The sequence below is a fragment of the Prunus mume genome, linkage group LG4, assembly GCF_029339155.1.
Source record: "Prunus mume cultivar Tortuosa linkage group LG4, ASM2933915v1, whole genome shotgun sequence".
Taxonomy (NCBI): Eukaryota; Viridiplantae; Streptophyta; class Magnoliopsida; order Rosales; family Rosaceae; genus Prunus; species Prunus mume.
Window position 1 is genome coordinate 21,373,332 of NC_142701.1, and position 18,416 is coordinate 21,391,747.

Sequence of the window (18,416 nt, forward strand, 5' to 3'; positions counted from 1 at the left end):
AAAGGCAAGCTCAACTTGACCGATTGGTCGAGCTTCGTGAAAAACTTCGATTGGAGGATTTGGATTTGGCCAAGGCCGATGCCGTCGCTTCTTTGGAGGCAGCCGCGGCCGAGGAGATAAAAATACGTCGAGAATGGGTGAATGGCCGAGTTGTGGTAACGGCCCCAGAAGAGCCAATCTCGGAATTGGAGGCCCATTTGACTGGGGCTTTCGAGGCGAATAACTCTAAAGTGGAAGCTAGTGAACCGACTAAGAGGAGAGGAGATAAACTTCTCAAGGTTCAAAAGGCAAGGGAAGCTCCACCAAAAGCCAAGCCTCTGGTCGCCAAGGCCCCGGCCATGACCAAAATGGCTCAACCCACCAAGGTTGAGAGTAAAGAAGAAAATGACCAAAACATGGTCCAAGAAGTTGGGGATGTGCCCCATAAAATAGTAAGCGAGCCTAGGGCGGAAGAAGACCAAGTTATGGTCGACGCTGAAATTAATGTGGTAGAAGAAGAGTAAACACGGCCGAGGAAGAAGCTAAGGAGCCATTGGAAAATCTCGAAGGTTCGGCGGCCGAAGACGAAGAGATATATGGGGAAGATGAGGAGTATGCGGACGACGAATACTTAGAGGATCTGTCGGAGGAAGCTATGGAACACTTAGAGAAAGAACGGAATGAAGAGATGGCCAAGTTTGAGAATGAGCTAAAAGTGGGCAAGGTCAAAGTAAAGTTTGGAGACTTTGATGAGGTAAATGCCATGGTTGTTACACTCCCATTATTTTTCGAAGCTCGGCCGGATCAACCTAATTTTATGGACGGAGATGTGTTCGATGAGGTTGAGTCCATGGTCCAAATGGAAGGGGCCAAAGAAATTGGGATGGCCCAAGAAACTCCAAAGGAAGGGAATGCCCAACCTTGCATCATGGTGCCCGAAAAGGAGGAGAAAGTGCCCAAGAAGGTGTGCTATGACATGCCCACCAAGAAAATGTCCTCCCACCTTAAGCCCTTGTATGTGGGAGCTCATTTCGATGGAGTTCCGGTGAGTAAAGTCCTTGTGGATATGGGGGCTACGGTCAACATCCTACCAGCCTCAATCATGAGGAAATTAAAGAAAGGGTCAGATGAGTTAATCCCGACCGAGACAACAGTCAGTGGGTTCGTGGGAGACACCACGACTTCAAAGGGGATTCTCCCACTCCAAGTTAGAGTGGGGCAAAAAGTTAGAATGACTGCCTTCTTTGTGGTGGAGACAACGGCCCATTTCAATGCTTTGTTGGGCCGAGATTGGATCCATGGAAGCATGTGCGTGCCCTCTTCACTTCATCAATTTTTACAATTTTGGCACGAGGATGGAAGTGTAGAGATTGTTCAGGCCGATGTACGGCCCTTCATGGCCTCCGCCAATGCGGTAGAGGCAAAGTTTTATGAAGATGACATTGGGCCCCTTTATTTTACGGGGTCAGATAAGAACGGCCGACCTACGGGAGTCTCGGCCCAAAAGTTGATAGACTTGGGGGCACATGATGCCCAAGCGGATGGAGAGCGTCCCACTATAGCTGATTTTTTCTCCCTCAATGAGTGATACAAACATCAAGGAAGAGAAGAAGGCCGCGGTGGAAGACACTTTGAGACGGCTATATGGTTTTTGGGCCGAAAGAGCGGCCGAGCATGGGTCCACCGCCAACTTGGTGGAATTTCTTCATGAAGGCCCGGAGGATGATGCACTTGAGCTCGAAGAAGTAGAATTGGCACCAAGCGAGATGGATGATTCGAAGGCGGAAGTCCAAGACCCTTTGTTAGAAATCAACTTGGGGACGGAAGACAACCATCGTCCGATCTACATAAGTGGTCTAATGGAGCCAGAACTTCGGGCCAAAATGGAAGAGCTTTTGAGAGAGTTCAAGGATTGCTTCGCTTGGGATTACACCGAGATGCCCGGATTGAGTCGTGACTTAGTCGAGCATCGCTTACCAATGGTGGAAGATTTCAAGCCCTTCAGCGGCAGCCAGGATGTCGGCAGAAGTAGAATTACAGGTTAAGGAAGAAATTGTAAGGCTTGTAAAAGCCAAATTTATTAGGCCAGCTAGATATGTAGAATGGCTTTCAAATATTGTACCTGTAAAGAAAAAAACGGGAGCAATAAGAATATGTGTTGATTTTCGCAATCTTAATCTTGCAACTCCCAAAGATGAATATCCCATGCCCATGGCCGACCTCTTAGTCGATGGGGCGGCCAAGCATGAAATTTTATCATTCATGGATGGGCACTCCGGCTATAACCAAATTTTTATAGCCGAGGAGGATGTCCACAAGACAGCCTTCAGGTGCCCCGGATCCATTGGAACTTTTGAGTATGTGGTGATGCCCTTCGGCCTGAAAAATGCCGGGGCCACATATCAGCGGGCAATGAACGCTATTTTCCATGACATGATCGGTCGAAATTTAGAAGTTTACATCGACGATGTTGTTATAAAATCGGAGTCTAGACTAGGCCACTTGGATGACCTCCGGTCGGCCTTTGAAAGAATGCGGCGGCATCAATTGAAAATGAACCCAAAAAAGTGTGCTTTTGGGGTATCCGCCGGAAATTTCTTAGGATTCTTGGTGCACCAAAGGGGGATTGAGATTGATAAAAATAAGGCGAAGGCTATCATTGATGCGCCCCCTCCAAAAAACAAGAAAGGAGTGCAAAGTTTATTGGGCCAAATTAACTTCCTTCGAAGGTTTATAGCCAACTCCGCGGAAAGTTGAGCCTTTCTCATCTTTGCTAAAGCTCAAAGATGAAGAGAAATTTCGGTGGGAAGAGATTCACCAAAGGGCATTTGACGCCATTAAAGAATATTTGGCCAAGCCTCCGGTGCTCATTCCACCAAAGCGTGGCCGACCCTTGAAACTATATATTTCAGCCGCGGAAAACTCCATCGGAAGTTTACTAGCCCAAGACAATGATGAGAAGAAAGAGCAAGCGGTATACTACCTCAGCCGAATTCTAACGGCCACCGAGAGAAAATATTCTCCGGTGGAGAAACTTTGCTTGGCCCTGTATTTTACTGCGACCAAGTTAAGGCATTGCATGTTGCCCTCCGTGGTAAATATAATCGCCAAGACTGATTTGATAAAATATATGCTCACTCGCCCAATCATTAGAGGGCGAATAGGAAAATGGACAATGGCATTGGCGGAATTCACTTTCCGATATGTGCCCCAGCAGGCCCATCCTTGTGTTGATATGGAGGAGATGGATTTCCTCGAGGTGGGCACATTGAGTTTATTTCCATGGCGCCTTTGTTTTGACGGGTCTCGAACATTTAACATGGGCGGGGCAGGTGTCATCATTGAGACACCCAAAGGATTCCGAACTCGTTATTCTTTTCAATTGGACTTTGATTGTACCAACAATCAGGCCGAATACGAGGCCCTGATCATAGGGTTGGAAATTTTGAAAGAGCTTGGGGTAAAAAGTGTGGCGGTCATGGGAGACTCAATGTTGGTCTTAAAACAATTGTCTAGCGACTACAAGGTGACTAGCCAAGCTTTGCTTGGATATCATGCGTTGGCCAGCCAATTGATGGAAGATTTCGATGATGTGAGACTCGCCCACTTACCAAGAGAATATAACACTCATGCCAACGCCATGGCCCAATTAGCATCCGGAGTGGAGATCTCCGAAGGGCTCTCTGAGGAGCTTTTTAAAGTTGAAAAGAGGGTAACATAATTTGGCACGCCCATAACTCTTGGTAATCTCGGCGGGTACAAAGGATGAAGACTCACCAATCTAGCAAAAGGATATAAGGATTACAATAATGGGCCATTTATTTGAAATAAACAAGAAAATTCGGGGCGTACCTCAAGTTGGTGTTCAGACGGAATGGCATCAACAACCAAGGTAGGAGCTCCCAAGGTCAACATGAGGACGGGCTCAGGTGGGGTACTTCCAGGAATAGTGGAAGGCACACCATTGGCGACGATCGCATGGTCGACCGTAATGGCGGTAGACTCCACCACATCCGCCTAAAAAAGGAGGATGTGAGCTCTCTAACAAACATAAAGCTTTGAAGAAACATTTAAGGGAGAGTAAGATCACCTGAAAAGTTGGGCCACTCTGGGGCGCCTCGAGAAGGCGGGTCAGGGGAGAGCCCGAACTTATGGGAAAGAGGGCTGAAATTCGCCTGGGCCGTGACATCAGCCAAGAAAGGTTGGGGCCAAAAATGGCCCGCTAATATGTGCAAACATTGGAAATAAGAAATTGGGGGCAAGTGTATAAGAAATTTTTTAAAAAAGTATGAAATTTCAATGAACACGAGAATTCTAACATGTGGAAGTCTTCCTGCTAGCTCGGCCACGTGCCCATGGGCGTGATCATCGGGCATGAGAGTAATCTCGTAGACCCCTGTGGAAACATCCTCCGGGTGCTCCGTGGTAGTGATCTCGGCCGACTAAGTTCGAAAATTCAGTGAGCACAAAAGAAGTAAAAGAAAACTCAAACGGCTAAGGAGATGGATTTACCTCATCCTCCGCCACCGAAGTCATGACTTGCGCCCCAATTCCCTTCTCAAGTGTAGGAGGTTGAGTTTCCTACATTTTTGGGCATAAGGTTGAGTTTTTGCCCTTCAAAATTAAATGAACGAAAGAATGTAGAGATATAGGCTTACCGGAGCGGCGGATGAAGTGGTGGCCGAATGCACGAACGGCCGAAATGAGGAAGGATGATCCGCGGGCCTTGGGGAACCTGCAACAAGCTTATTAATTTTAGTTCAGATTTGATCAAAAAAAAACAAAACACACAAAAAAAAAAACACAAGTGCACGGCCATACCTTGGGGTGAAAGGTTCGCAGAACTACTGGGCCGAAGGAATGTTTGAGAGGGCAAAATATTTCCGGCGGGGCTATCTCCTAAAAAGTTGGAGTTTTAAGCTTTTAAATGTGCCCATCAAGAATTCAGAAGGCTAGAAGTGCAAATATTTAAAATGGCAACAATAATCATGGAGGATGGCTTACCTTGGATGGGGGCGTGTTTTCCCGCCTCTCGCACTTGCACTTGCACGGATGTGGCAGTTCTCTTCTCTCAATAACCTTGGGGATTTTCTTCTTCTCATGTTATGTCGACTATGAGATTGGAAGGGTTAGGAAAAAGAAAGATAGCCAAAAAATTAAAATAGGAAGAAAGTGCAAATATTTTACCTTTTGTTTGGGCCTTCTTCTTCTCTTTCTCTTGTTGAAAGGCCAATGAGCATGGGCAATGCTTAAGGATCCTATCCTCAATCTCGGAGCATGGTTGAGAAAACCAACCGGCCGACATTTCTTTCCACCAATGGATAAAGATGTTAGAGTCACCAAATCGAGGGTCTCTAATCGGAATACTGAAAGATTTCACCAAGTCTTGGTTGAAATCCGTCGAGGTGGTGACTTCTTTTGCATCTTTAAATTCCACCCGCCAAGAGGAGAGCAGATTGACGGAATCCATGGGTGGTATAGGAATGCTCTGTATAAAACCAAGCTGGTAGCCGGCGGCAGCGGCGGGATAATAAAGCTCACCACCACAATGATAATTGCTTCCTTTGTTCACCATTAGGCCATATGGAAGATCTCGGCTGATGAGGATGCTCGCCCACATATTATGTCTCTCATCCTTCGTCTCCGCCGTGGGATATGAGGAAAGATCCAGGGCTAGAAAATCTGGGAAACGGTGATCAAGGCAAATGGAGAGATGCTCCCTAGTCCTCTCCTGGCATTCATAGAAAAAACGGAAGCAATCCTCCACAAAATGCTTACCGCCGTAAGGCTGAGCAAGGCTAACCTAAAGTGCTTTATCGCTTGGGCAAACGTGGGGACTTAACTCCGGAAAATATAACTGGAGCCATAATTGAAAAATCCATAATATGGGGCCAGAAGCATGATAATCCATGGGTTTAGTAGTTACCTCACGGAGCCCTCTATAAAGATAGGCAAGAAAGATTGGGCCCATGCCATGGCCACTTGATGTATGCCATCCGAAAGTACCTCCGCGCCAAGGCTTGAAATTCCTTTGTGATCCCGCCGGATTTTGGGCATGCCAAGAACTTGCACAACCACATCACAAGGAAGGCCACATGCTCAGTGTAGGATACTCCATTGATGGAAGAAGGGTCGGTGAGATCTCCGCCATGGCCAAGATATGTCTTCACCCAGCTCCCTGGAATTCTTGTTTGACTTGTGAAAATCTAAGCCCACTTTGCCATCGGAAGGTTGGCGGCCGAGAAATCTCTCCATGAGGGCGGAGGCCGGCAATAGCGGCCAAGTCTAGCAAGTTGGGCGTCATCATCCCAAAACGGAGCCTCATGCAATTGGTGGATGAAGACCAAAAGCATAGGGCCGCAATGATGAGAGATCGGTCGCAAGGAAATGGGCTGCCTGCACATAAGAGCAATGTATCATAAATCCCAATTTTCTTCCAAGTGGCCCTTCAATTTTGGTTCCAATGCCTTGAACCAATGATACCAATCAAACTTGCCATCCGCCGAGCTTGAGTGGTCGGGCTTCCCGGCGGTGGATGATGCTTTCTTTGATGAGGCCTCTTTTGTTGCGGTGGGATCCAATTTGAGGGGGGTTCCCGTCGGCCAACCTTTAAATGGCTTGGTGCTCTCCCAAACGGATGCCCATGTGAAGTTTGAAAAATAAGTTGGGCCACTTCTTGGTTGCGTCACCCACACTTTGGCCACCTCTTCCGGATAGGCAGAGAAAAATGGGCCAAGAATATATTGGGCGGAGTTGGGAAAGGCATTGAGGAAATAAGCAAATACTTGCTTGCCCAAGTCTTTTTCCATGGCCACCTTCATATCTTCAAAAAATTGGCCACTATCACTTGGAATGGATTCCATCCTACAAACATGGTGTAAAATCGAATCAAAGAAAAATATAGTGAAGCAAACAAGATTCGAATCAAGAACACGAAGAACATCATGGCACTATTCACATATTCAAAGTTTCAAGTCTAGACTTTTGAAGGCTATAGATGCATCAAAATCATACCAAAATCAACCCATTAGTATAACGTACCTAGAAACTTGCAAATTTCAAGTTTGATGTTGATTCGGGTGGATTTGGTGTGTGAAATGATGAATGTGAAGATGAAGAGGATATGGGTTTTGAGAAAACCTTCTAAAAGCCTATAGCTATGGTGGAAGTGCTTATGTGAAAATGAAAGGGACCTCTTGAATATTTGTAATATCTAGGGTTTTTAACGGATAGGAAGTTCGAAGGTCCCGCCAATTTAATTGGTGTCTTCCTAAATTCCTACCCGATTCAAAATTGAATAACGTGCAAGGGAAGCAGGAAATAAAAATCTCAAATTTCAGAAATTGAAAAGTTTTGGGTTTCAATTTGCTTACCTCTACACCAATTCCGAAGCTAAACAAATCGGGGGGCAATGTTTGGGGGTGGTGGAAACCCACCTAATCTATGCGATGTTGGTTTGGCACGAGGAGAATATCGGGCTGAAACTCTCTAAAATTGCAGCTGGGTTTTGTTCAAAAGGGGCTGGAAACTGAGGTTGCCAAGGTTTTTTTGGGCATGACCGAAAAGTTGGGCATACAAGATGCGGCCTCACAGCTCGAATGGAGTTGGAAATAGCGACCGGGTGTGATAAATATGTGGTCGGGTGTTATGAATATGCGGCCGGGTGTGATAAATATCGGCGGGTGTTATGAATATGCGGCGGGCACGATTTGGTGTGACCAGAAGAAGAATTGCGGCTGGCTGGTGCAAATGGATTGTTAGTATGCACGGCCGAAATGGATTGTTCGTTATGCGGCCACGGCGAAATGGATTAGTTCGTGAGAGGCATTGGTTCGTAGCGAGCGGACTGGCTCGTGCGAGCAGAATTGGCTCGTAGCAGCGCAGCGGGAGGTGGTTCGTAGCCGCGATTGGGTTCGTGCGAGCGAGGAATGGTTCGTGCAGCGCGGAATTGGAAGTTCGTGCAAGGTGGAAGTGCAGAATTGGAAGACTGCGTGGGTGTGATGAATATGCGGCCGGATGAATATGCGGCTGGGCATAAAAGGGGATGAATGCGGCTGCCAACTTATTGACCTAATATATATATATTAATATTGTATATCACAATGGATGGCTTCACTTTATGAGCCCATCCGCATGGGCCAGGCATTTCAACCAAGCTGTCTTGATTCATTCTCCCATATATGCATATATTGATTTTCGGAGGATAATGTGCACGTGACGGAGGGCCTCACAAGGAAAGAAATCAAGGGAGTTTTTATAGTAACTCCGAGTGTTCCAAAACAAGGAAGAATCAAGCCTGTCAGAATATCAACACAATCTCACGGATTTAGGAAGGCTTCGAAAGGAAAGATTTTAAAGAAGAGTTGACATTTGGCCATTCAATGGCCAGCCCATGGGCTGACGAGTGCCCTATATAAACCTTGCTCCATGAAGACATCAGACACACAACATCAGACAAACAAACCTATCTTTCGTCTCGCACTTTTCTTTTCCTAGACTTAGGACTTTATTTTTCAAGCACCTAGTGTAGTGAGTTCTTCGTTTTGCTAGTGTAAGTTTATATTTTCCTTGTCGTTTAAATTCTTGTTTCAGTTTATATTTCTTGTCGTTTCAATTCAAGTTTATTTCAATTCCTTTACATTTAATTGTTATCGCACTTCGATTAAATTTAATTTCAAGTTTATTTCCTTTTCGCTCTTATTGTTCTTATTGCTTTTATTTCGTTCTCGCTTTATTTATCGCTTTGATTTATTTTATTGCATTTCAATTCTTGTCTTTACGTTTATACGCATATTTAGTTTAATTGCATTATTTTTACACAAACCATAAAAATCACAAAAACATCCGTACGAAACCTAACCATTCTCGAGGAGAAAGTGAAAGAATCTAGGCCAAGAAAAGGTTCCTTGCTTGGTCGATCAATCGTTTGCTCAGAAGTTAGAAGCGCAACACATCCATCTATTCTCATTCCATTCAAGCCCAATTTCAGGGCTTGGTGGTGGCCCGCCCCGCATCCAAAAGAAGAAGGACCAAAGTTCCTTCCGTCGGCCTCCCCAAATTAAAAGAGGGTAACACCTTGGCATCTTTCTTCCTCCAAGCCTTAAACTCAGCTTCACCATCTTCTGGTTTAGGAGGTTCAGTGGTGGCTTCCACAACCTCCCAAAGATCTTCAGCTAACAAGTGGAGTTTAATCCAAACTCCAATCTTGATAGTTATACTGGTTAAGAACTGGGGGATTAGGGATTGTACTAGTGACAGTTGTAACGCCATGTTCAATCTGCCAATTGACCCATGGTGGTATTATGTCAATCGAGAGCATATATGTTAGAACAAACAAGAAAAAGAAAATTAAACACACACACTCACAGATTGAGTCTTCCAAAATAAAAAGGCTGCAGCTAGAAGCTAGCTTGTAAATTCCCACTATTTGCGCATAGATATAGGCAAACTCACTTCTGATTTATAGATAACAAATCAGCGAAGACCAAAAAGAAGCTAACAAATCACCAATTAAAAAAAATACTGGCAAAAGACTTGGCAAAATTTGTTTCCAAAATGATATCTTGGGCGGTTGAAAATTTGGGGCAATCAATATCTTGGGCAAAATTCCAGTCCGAATATTGCGGTAATTTTGTGGAGCCCAGCATACCGATAATCAAGGCCACGTGAAGGAAATGCATAACGGGCCCAGTGTTTTTTTGAGTGAAAATATATTATGTTTTGAATTTTGGATTTTTTTTTTAGTTTAAAATGTTCAAAAAATTAAATCATGAATGTTGAAATAAAAATAATGTTAAGAAAAATGAACGATAAAAAAAAAATGGAGATTAACCATTTTTAAACAATTTAATAAAATTGAGGACTCAAATTATAAGTCTACATGGTTGGAGAAAAAAATAGTTTAAGTCCATACAATACATGAATGGTTTTATTTTAGAAGATGAAATTTTGAATTTTGCCCCAACATGGTTGGAGATTATCTAAATATATAATTATTTCCTTCAACTAATGCAGTAAACAATAAATTCATATATTTTCGGGGAAATAAAACAAATTGGACGGATTGCTGTAGGAATTATATTTTTTGAGACTGATGTAAAGAACAGTTTCCATTTAAAAAAAAGAGGCTGATTTTAAAAGACAGTCCCGATTAGGACTATTTTTTGTAGTGATAGATAACAAAGTTGACTTGGCAAAAGAAGACTTGGCAAAGTTGACCGTTGTTCATTCATTTGTAATAACAACACAAAATTAATACAAAAGACTTGGCAAAAGACCAAGAAGATGCCCACCCTCATTGGTACAGTTGGTCATGTGAACGTTTATATAAAAAGGATTTTCAGCTAAAAATATTCAACGACATAGAAATAGCAGTTGGACTTTGCTTGTAGAAACGAAATTCGTTCATTGTCTTTTGCTCATATAGATGCTAGCATCACATGACATGAAAAGAAAAAAAACCATTAAATTACATAGCATCAAGAATTTAGTATCGGCGTTTGATTTTCTTGTCAAACATTTTTCTTACATAAGTAGAAATAAAAATCTCAGCAACGAAGGAAAATTGCATCAATCCAAATAAGGTGATTGGAACACTGGCCAGTAAAATAATTGGAATAACAATCCATTATTCTCTATCAAGCATAGCAACTAGGGCACAAGAAAAGGCAATCATCATACTCGTGATAGAGAAAAAAAGGGTGGAAAGGCCTAATATCGTTTTTGTGGGCAAGGATTTGAGGAAATCTTTTTCTGCATAACGTGAGGTTAGGATTCCCAGAAATATCATGACTGAAGTTGTGGAAGAAAAGAGTGATACAGAATCTGAAATTATAAAAACTGTAAACAATGGTTTTCTCAAGAACATTGGAAAACCTGTATCTCCTCGGATTCCTCCAGGAACTGTAAATGCTGCAGCAAACATCATTGTAACAATGAGAGCACTGGCAACTGTACACAAAGTTGCTGTGTCTTTCATTGATCTTTCTCCATCCTTCACCAATTCTTTGTGGTTCTTGCTAAATAGTTCTTGTGCTGTCATACCATTGGTAGAATTGGTAAGTTCAAGAACGTTGGGAGGTACAATACTCTCCACCTCCTGCGTTTCATTAAACAAAAATTTAGAGATATGACCGACAAACTCTTTATCTCATCCTACGAATCCTTGAGCAGTTCCTATTGGTACTTGTAATTAAATACATATCTTATGATTTCCTTTTGTGTTCTATTTTCCCCCATGTTGGTACTATGCAAGGTCGACATATATATTCGTGGTTGTTGAAGTGCATATTTGAATAATTGATTGTACGGGTCTAAATACAACATATATATAAGCCTGAGGGATTCCTCAAATAAATTTATTTGAAGGACACCCTTATTCTTTCCAATTTTGCTAATTTTTTGAATGGATATCTTTGAATGTATACTTAAAAACAAACGGTTCCAATTATTGAAATAAAATATGTATCGAACCCTACAAAGTGTCTCTCTATAAAATTACATATATACACACACACTTAGTGAGAAATTCTGACCTTGAACCATTGTAGCTCTCTTTGCATTTGCAAAGTTGCACCTTGAATTTTATCAAGGTGCGGATACAAATTCCCTGCTGCATGGGTAAAGAGGAGAGCTAAAGTGCAGCACAAACACTAGGTTATTTTGAAGGAAGTTGAGGTTCCACCCCAAAACCAATTGGCAATGGGGGGGAGTAGCCTAATTCCTTATAAACCCTTGCTAGGTTTCTCAACTTTCCAATATAGGACTCTTTACCTTCACATTCTCACACGCCCCCGCATGTGTGGCAAATTTTCAAGCCTAACACGTGGACAACACATTTGGGTGACATGGAGCACGTGTGGCCTTTGGACTTTCACACGTGGGCAACCTGCTCTGATACCATGAAAGCTTTCTTCATGGAAGCCATGGATGAACCTGATCAAGCTTCTCAGACTAGAAATATTGAGAGAGAAAGAGAGTAATTGTAACAGAACAAGAGAGAAAGTAAAGTTCTCAATCTGATTTTTGTGAGAATGTGAAGGTAAAGAGTCCCACATTGGAAAGTTGAGAAACCTAGCAAGGGCTTATAAGGAGTTAGGCTACTCCCCCCATTGCCAATTGGTTTTGGGGTGGAACCTCAACTTCCTTCATGGTATCAGAGCATTACCTCTGCATATCATGATTGATTTCTCTATTCCGCTGCTAACTTCTTAGCTCGTATCTCTCTAGCTCGTCTTTGTGAGGTTTTGCTTTCTTCTCAATTTCTTCGTATCTTTGTCATTTTTCTTCATCTCCATTTTCGATTCTTGTTTGTTCGAATTGGTCTGGCTATACACTCTCTTGCTTTGTTTCTCTCTGAACACAGTCTAAATTTCAGAATTTCTGCACTGGTTGATTGTGTGCCTAAACCTTAGCTTCTATTGAAAATGGGGAAAAGCTCTATTACACCAATTGATTTGCTTCATAATGCCTCCAATTATATTACTTTGAAATTGGATGATACGAATTACATGCAATGGAGCTATCAGGTTGCGAAATTTCTCAAAGTTTATCGACTTTCTGATTTTCTTGATGGCACGGTTACGATGCCTATTGATCCTGATGGAGATGATTATCTAGACTGGGAAGCAATGGATACTGCTATTTTGAACTTAATTGCTGCAAGTCTCTTAGATGATGCTTTCTCTAAGATGATGAATTGTAAGTCTGCTACAGAGGCCTGGAATACACTGTGAGATCGTTATTCTTCGATCTTTGAGCTTAAGATCATGCATCTTAAGAATAATTTGCATGGAATGCAGAAAGGAACTGATTCTGTGGAGGTCTATTGGAAGAAGGTTCGTGCAACTCGACATCAATTGTCAACTACTGGTCATTCTATTTCCAATCAGGATATGATTTTGCTTATTCTTAAAGGCTTACCTGTGGAATACAATCCCTTCAAATCTCATATCCGTGCTCGACCAATTCGAGTTACTCTTCCAAAGCTGCGTGATTTACTGCTCGAAGAAGAATGTGATTTGGATGCTGTTGCTAAGTCCTTTAATTCTCCGATCATGACTGCTATGGTTGCTCAGAAAGGCACCGTATCCTCATCACCACCTGTTGCTCATGGTGATAATTTTAACTCTGGTTTGGTTGATCGTGGAGGTGCTAATCCAAATTGGCAACCTAACTGGAATCGACACACGAATTACCGTGGTCGTGGCTCTTGGTCTTGGGACAAATCATGGAATAGTGGTGGCCGAGGCAATACTTGGAATAATAATGGTCCTAATTGGAATGGTGGTAATAATGGTCCTACTTGGAATGGTTCTACCAATCAGTGGAATCATAGTGGTCAGTTTGGAAATTCCTATGGTCAATGGAACCAAGGATCTGTTCGTGGAATAACAATGCTAGTTTCAACAATACTGGTTCATGGCATTCTACTGGTAGTCCATGGCATGCAGGGGGAAACTCATGTTCTTCTACTCGGTATTTTGTCTCTCCGAACTCCAGCCCTGGTGTTGTCATCTTCACCCACGGCTCCACTAGTTTCAAATCTTCTCCAGCTATCGAAACATGTCAAATCTGTCTCCAGTTTGGTCACAGAGCTCCTAATTGCCCACATCGCACAATTTCTCATATCAAGGCACGCCTCCATCTCCAGCTCTTACAGTTCTTACTGCAACGCTAGTGGCTCATTCTCATATCCCAACATATGGTCTGACAGACAGTGGTGCTACAAACCATATGACATCCGATCTTCAGCTGCTCTCCAACATCACTCCTTCCACTTCCACTGATAATGTTACTATAGGTAATGGTACTGGACTTAGGATTGCTAATGTTGGTAGCTCCTCTCTTGTCTCTGGTCATCAAGTCTTTCATCTACCTGAGGTCTTGCATGTTCCTAATCTTGCCACTAATCAGTTGTCAATTCATCGGTTTTGTCTTGATAATCACTGCCAGATTTTATATAATGCATTGTGGTTCCAAATCCAGGATATGTAGAGGCGAATTCTATATCAAGGACAGTGCCATAATGGTCTTTATCCACTTCCAACAAGGACACCTTCTCTTTTTCCTAGCCTGGCTGCTTTTCATGGTCACAAAGTGTGCCATACTCTGTGGCACTATCGATTAGGTCATCCTTCTCATGATATCACTAGTTTTATGTTAGCCAAAGCTCATATTCCCATTTCTCCTAGTTTGCCACATATGTGTAGCTTTTGCTTACAAGGCAAGATGTGTAAACAACCATTTCCATCATCACATGTTATGTCTCAAATCCCTTTTGAAATGATACACTCGGATGTCTGGGGTCCTATTCCCTATTCCTCTCTGCATGGTCATAGGTACTATGTAATTTTTCTTGATGAGTGTACCAACTTCTGTTGGTTATTTCCATTAATAAAGAAATCTGATTGTTTCCCTACTTTTGTTCATTTTCTTGCCTACATTGAGAATCAGTTTGCTACTTCCATTAAGACTTTCCAATCCGATGGTGGGGGTGAATATGTTAGTAAAGATTTTCAGACCTATCTTGGTTCCAAAAGGATTTTACACCACAAGTCTTGTCCTTACACCCCCTGAGCAAAATGGAAGGGCTGAAAGGAAACATCGCCACTTAGTTGAAACTGTTGTTACATTTTTCACTATTTCTGCTCTTCCTTCCAAATATCTTTTTCATGCATTATCCACAACTAACTATCTCATTAATAGGATGCCATACAAGTCTTTAGGTATGCAATCTTATTTCTCTAAGCTGTTCCACAAAGAACCTAATATTACTCTTTTAAAGGTGTTTGGTTGTGCATGCTACCCTCTATTACGACCTTATACTGAGTCTAAAGTGCAACCTAGGTCTGAACAATGTGTCTTTTTGGGGTATACTTTGGATTATAAAGGTTATCTTTGTCTGGTACCCAAAATTGATCGCATTTACATCTCTCGCCATGTTGTTTTCGATGAGACTTGTTTTCCTTTTAAGAGTTCTTCCCTTTCACCAGACAGTACCAAACCACCAGAATTGACACCACTAAGCCTTTCCCTTTCTCCTAGATCTTATCTACATTCTGCAAGCACTCTTAGACTTGATGGTTTACTAGAGGCTCCTTCTTCTACTAACCAATTAGCAAGTCCAGTATCTAATGCAAGGGATGTTGTATCTTCTGTTGATGTTATTGATTCTTCTATTGAGTTTGTACAGGATCAGCTACCGCCACTACAGGATCAGGTACCAACAGAGTCTTCCATTCAGTCAGTCACATCATCTTCTTCTCCTGCGCAAGCCTTGGATCAGTCCCCTTCTCTAGATCTGATTATGAACCTTCCTTCTCCACCTGTTAACTCACATCCTATGAAGACTCGCTCCAAGTTTGGGATTATCAAGTCTCGCCATGGTTTTTTGGCTGCCAAGTCTACAAGTGTTCCTTCTCCTTTCCATGAATCACAAACTTATTCTCAGGCTGCCAAGGTTTCAGAATGGAATCATGCTATGGTTGATGAGTTTCAGGCTCTTTAAAAGCACCGTACTTGGACTCTTGTTCCTTATCAACCCTCCATGAACATTGTTGGTTGTAAATGGGTGTTCAAACTTAAGAAAAATGCTGATGGTTCCATTTCTCGGCACAAGGCTCGGTTGGTTGCCAAAGGGTTTCATCAAAAGGCTGGTCTTGATTATGATGAAACATTCATTCCTGTTGTCAAACACTCTACAGTTCGATTGATCCTTGCTTTAGCTGCTCAATATCATTGGTCCATTAAACAACTTGACGTGAAGAATGCTTTTCTTCATGGTCTACTTCATGAGGAAGTATATATGCAACAGCCCCCGGTATTTTGAGGATTTTGCTCATCCTCATCATGTGTGTCGCTTATTGAAGTCACTTTATGGGTTGAAACAAGCTCCTTGCGCTTGGAATGAGTGTTTCACTACTCATTTGCTCACCTTTGGTTTTATTCAATCTTTGGCTGATACATCTACGTTTGTTCGCGTGTTTGAGAGTGATCTTCTTGTTCTCCTCTTATATGTCGATGATATCATCTTGACTGGGAATAATAGTGCCTTGATTCAGCAGACCATTACAGCTCTCAATCGTGAATTTGATATGAAGGATCTCGGACAATTAACCTATTTTCTGGGACTCCAAGTTCAGTATACTTCCACAGGCATTCATGTTAATCAATCCAAATATGCCACTGATCTTCTTCTTAAAGCTGGTATGAATCAATGCAAGCCTTGTTCTACACCTTGTTTAACTACAGCAAAGTTACTCAAGTTTGATGGCACACCTCTCTCGGATCTTACGCTCTATCGAAGTCTAGTGGGAGGGCTTCAATATCTTACCTTCAGCAGGCCGATATTGCTTTTGCCGTGAACACTCTTTGCCAATTTATGCAAACTCCTACAGATACACATTTTGTTGCTGTCAAACGTGTGATGCGCTATTTGGCTGGTACTCTGACTCACGGCATTCATTTAACCTCTGGTGATGTTCATCTGCAAACCTATTTCGATGCAGATTGGGTAGGTGATGTCAATGATCGCCGATCGACGACAGGGTATGTTGTCTTCTCGGCAATAATCCTATATCTTGGTGTGCTAAGAAGCAGAACACCGTCTCTCGTTCCTCGACTGAAGCAGCAATATAGGGCTTTTGCTATCACTACCGCTAAGTTATCCTGGCTCCGCCAACTTCTACGTGATCTTCATATCTTTCTTGATCGTCCCCCTGTTCTTTGGTGTGACAATATTTCGGCTTTAGCCCTTGCTAGCAATCTTGTGTTTCATGCACGCACTAAGTACATTGAGATTGACTTCCACTTTATCCGTGAGCATGTTACTAAGGGTGATATGCTGGTTTCTCATATTCCTAGTAGTAATCAACTGGTTGATATATTCACTAAAGGGCTGCATACTTCTCAGTTTTCTTATCTTCGAAACAACCTAATGCTTAGTCCCCCAAGCATTAGCTTGAGGGGGGATGTTAGTCTACAACCCAAACCACCAGAATGAATGAAACTCATGATGCACGTGTTTGTTAGGATGGTCACGTGTCTGTTAGTTAGGATGGTCACTAGTTAGTTAGCTAGAAGAGATATATAAGTCTAATTGTAAACTCTATAAATCGGTGAATGAGAAAATCAGTTTGAGAACTTTACTTTCTCTCTTGTTCTATTTCGATTACTCTCTTTCTCTCTCAATATTTCTAGTCTGAGAAGCTTGATCAGGTTCATCCATGGCTTCCATGAAGAAAGCTTTCATATTTATACCTAGTAAGTCTTTTGTTCAATGTTCGCATTTACTTTCACAAGATGTTGGCTAACATACTCCATTGCAGTGTCCCAATCATTGTCTAATAAAGTTTGGAAGAAATCATGTACAAGTCGTTGGCATCACCTTCAGGTCCTACGGAAGTTTATGATTTATTACAGAACATTTAGATTTGGATAGTATATTGATTAGTGCATAATTGTATATCATTTTTTACTCTTCAAGCTTATGATTTGGTTATGTTTTTTTAGTTAAACTTGTGCTTTTAATCTCTTTTGTATTTTCATTCAGTTAATAGTGTTTTAGGCAGCAATGGTGGCTTTGGATTGAAAAAGATGTAAAATTATGCTAAAAGGTGTAAAACTGGAGTCTAAGTTAAAAACTTGTTCCGGACTTAGCATCTTCATATGACCTTGATTTGGCCCAAATGATATGTGGTTGGAAAGCTGACATTCTGAACTTCAAGTTGGAGGGCTCAAAGTTGTCATTTGCTGAAAGGAAGCCCAAGTTATGATCCCATGAAGTTGTTGGTCATTCTAACCTAAGCATGAGCTAATTGTTGCTTGGTCATTCTGACCTAAGCATGAGGTGTTGCTAATGGCGGGGAAGTTAGGTGAGCTGATTCAAATGGAGCTTTCTAGCAACCACAAGAAATAAATAACACGATAGTGGGAGCTGCAACACTAAGCTTAAGGAGAAAAGAAATTATTTTCATATGCAATTGTGTGTAAGGTGAAGTGGGTATGGTTTGTGGACTTAATTGTATAATCTGATTCACCTAACCCTTGTGCCTATAAATAGAGAGTCTCCAAAGAGCTGAGATTCATTCATAATTCAAAATTTCATCATTTACACTTAGCCCTGTGGAGATAGGGGATAGAGAGAGAGGCTAGCGAAAATGGAGGTGTCGTCGGCTGGGAGAGAGGGAGAGGGAGATTTCGGGTGTTTAGGGTTGAGTTTCAGATTACCTTGTGTGTTGAATATGGCCATGTATTTATAGGGCTCTAGGCATCTAGGGTTTTTCAAAGAATATCTTCTTATTTCGAAGGAAGATATTTTTTCCCCAAAATGTAGAGATTTAGTCAATTAAGGATTTAATTGGGATCAAACCACTAAATGATGATGATATCTCCCAAATAGGATAATATCCTAAATTGGTGATATTATCTTTTAATTG

The 18,416-nt window shown here is 42.1% G+C and overlaps 1 pseudogene; it reads right to left on the reverse strand.

The window, feature by feature from the left end:
- Positions 1 to 10,465: 10,465 nt before the first annotated feature.
- On the reverse strand, positions 10,466 to 12,158 carry LOC148918147 (uncharacterized; annotated as a pseudogene).
- Between the last annotated feature and the right edge of the window lie 6,258 nt (positions 12,159 to 18,416).